We start from the raw sequence: 3218 nt of genomic DNA on the forward strand, positions 1-3218 counted from the left end.
GATCGGTTTGGTTTTGATTGGTTTTTCTAATAAAATATTGATTGAACAAATACTTTTTAGTTTTCTCTAAATACAAACCAAGATTTCTAATTTATGCTAGAAACCATACTAAATTACTGGATCGGTTTGGATTGGTTTGATTTTTCGTTTTTATAGTTTTTTTGTTGCACTTTGATATCTCAGATTTTGCTCTCTCTCTCCATAAATGAACTCATTATGTGAGAATTGAGATTGAGATTTTTCAAAAATAATTTATTTTCTATTAATTTCTTGGACATTACAATTAGAAATATAAGAAATTGTGGGCCAAAAGAGAGGTTCTTCCACATATAAAACCTTTTCATTTTAGAACAAAAACAACAAAACAACAAACACAAAAGACACAAACACAAACACAAACCACAATGCACATGCAAAAACTATATAGCTAGGGTTCTCAACACAGTTTTTCTCCTTTGATAGTAAAATCATTATCCTTCAAGGAAATCCACCTCCTGCTCCGGCCCCACCACCAAACCCTCCGCCTGCTCGCCCCGAGCCCGCCCCCGCTGCCAAACCCTCTCCACCGCCAGCACCACCACCACCACCAAGTCCTCCTCCTCACCGGCCCCTCCTCCGAATCCTGCCCCACCTCCAAAACCGCTCCTCCGCCTAAGCCCACCACCTCATCCTCCACCAAACCCTCCTCCACCACCTGCACCACCACCAAGACCGCCCCCAAATCCAGATCCTCCACCAAAACCACCTCCTGAACCACCGCCTAACCCTCCACCTCCGCCTCCACCAAACCCTCCACCACCGCCGCCCCCAAATCCGGGACGGTGGAAGAACTTCTCATCTTGAAAAGAGGCAGTACTCAGCTTGCGAGCCCCAGAAGTGGTGCAGAGAAAAGCACCAAGAAGCACAAGAAAGACAATCTTGGAAGTCATATTGTAACACACAATAATTGGTTTTGGATATTGGATGATGAGGCAGGAAGTTGTTTATATAGGGAGAAAAATGGAGACTAACAGTTGAGAAGTGCTTTAAATTTGATCACTCTCTCATCCATAAACCGTTCCTGCCATATTGTTAATTTAATGAATTAGCAAATTGAAGGCCTTTTTTTTCAACAAGCAGTCCATTCATGTCCAGCTTTGACATTTTCATCACTGTATAGAAATTATTAGAAATAGTCAGCCCATCATTCACACTCTTATCTTATGATATCAACTTTCTCATGAAATTGGGAAAAAGTGCTTATTTATTTGTGTTTTTTTTTTCTTTCCTCATCTGACCTAAGTGCATGGGATTTCAATTAGTTCGTATAAATTTTGTTTCTATTATTTAGAAATAATTTAAATACCACTTTGGTTCCACGCCGTCAGAATTTAGCTAAAGAAAGAATTTAATTTTTGAATTATATACGTCTAAAAAACAAATAGAATGTATTTTATTTTTAGCTTAGTCATTTAAAAATACCATATAGGATATATTTTATTTTTAATTTAAGAAATTAAAAATACAAAAACTACCTAAATTTTGATCTACATGTAATTCTGTGTTACAATTTCACTTTTTCCATGAATTATTTTTTAAAATTGAATACTTCTAACTTATGATGCCTACAAAGTTTATGAAAATTTTTGAAAAATACTTGAAAGAAAAAAACAGAGTTCATTTCACAATGTTTGAACTTTTTTGTCAAACTACTTTACAAACTATGCTTTGAAAATTCTCAAAAAGTTACACATGGCTAAATGAACCATGTTCGAACTATTTTCAAATTAAATTCTAAAGATATTTGAGATATCCTGTCCATTGCTTATGAGGGAACATCAAAAGTCAAGTTGTCTAGACTGCAACTGCTGGCATCAAAATTTGAAAATCTTAAAATGCATGATGATGAATTGATCACAGAATTTAATGTTTGATTGCTCGACATAGTCAATGGGTCATCTGCACTGGGAATGAAAATTTCTAAAGAAAAGTTGGTCAGAAAAGTACTTAGGTCTTTACCTAAGAAATTTGGTATGAAAGTTATAGCCATCGAGAATGATCATGACATTTCACTATGAAAGCAAATGAATTATTTGGCTCTCTATTAACGTTTGAGATGTCTTTGAATGGAAAACCAGAAAAGTGAAATAAAGGGATTGCTTTGTAATCTTCAATTGAAGAAGAGCATGATGATTCTACTAAGGAGACTGAGTCTCTTACTGATTCTATATCTTACATGTTCAAACAGTTCAATCGTATTCTCAAAGGATTTGAGGAGAAAATAGGAAATCAAAGTGCTCGGAGTTCTAGATCTAGAGGAAATGTCACTCCAAAACAGTTTAAACCTCATAATTCTCGAAAGAAAGCTGACAAAGCTTATTCCATCAGCTAAAATAGGAAGAAGACATTCAAGTGCAGAGAATGTGAAAGGTATGGTCATTTTCAAGCTGAATGTCCAAATTTTCTAAAAAAGCAGAATAGAAGTTACTTTCTAACTTGGTCTGATGATAAATCTGATAGTAGTAGTGACTTTGAAGCTAATGTCAAGGCATTTGTTAGTAACAACTCATTTGGCACTTTTTCCTATGAGGATTCTGAACTTAAAACGTGAACTAAATCTTATTAAGGCAGAGAAAGACTCCATGTGCAAGTCAATGAGAATGGTGAACTCAGGGTTTGTAACTCTAGACAAAATTTTGTCAAAAGGAAAGTCTGCTAATGACAATGCAGGGATAGGGTGCTTAAGAGGGGGGAATCAGGGATAATCAATCATCCAAACTCAAAAGAAAATAGAAAATTGAGTTTCTACAAGCTCAACTCCCTAAATCATATGGCTTGCCAGAGACATCTTCAAGAAACATAAAGAGAAGGCACCATTGTCAGTTTAAGTAAACTTGGATATGCTACCACTGTGAGGAAAAGGGGTCGTAAAAGTTGGGGTTGATGCTCTAAAATCTCGTGTTCAATTCAGTTTTAGTAATTGAAGAATAAAATAAAAATAGTTTTCAATTTGCAAGAGAGACACATAATTGCTCACAGTATGATAAGTATTGTATCGCTTAGTGTTGAGAGCTTATATAATAGCACCCGCTTACTAAACGATCGCGCACCCACACTTTTCTAAACGATTGCCCGCGATTTCCTAAACGATCACTTACCTCTTCCTAGAAGATTGCTTAGCACCTGAGCTTATCTAAACGATCGCTTACCTTTTTATAGACGACCGCGTAGCTTTTTCT

General features: G+C 36.0%; 1 pseudogene; it reads right to left on the reverse strand.

The window, feature by feature from the left end:
* Positions 1-237: 237 nt before the first annotated feature.
* On the reverse strand, positions 238-980 carry LOC120091527 (annotated as a pseudogene).
* Positions 981-3218: the final 2238 nt, after the last annotated feature.

The sequence above is a fragment of the Benincasa hispida genome, chromosome 11 (genome assembly GCF_009727055.1).
Source record: "Benincasa hispida cultivar B227 chromosome 11, ASM972705v1, whole genome shotgun sequence".
Lineage (NCBI taxonomy): Eukaryota > Viridiplantae > Streptophyta > Magnoliopsida > Cucurbitales > Cucurbitaceae > Benincasa > Benincasa hispida.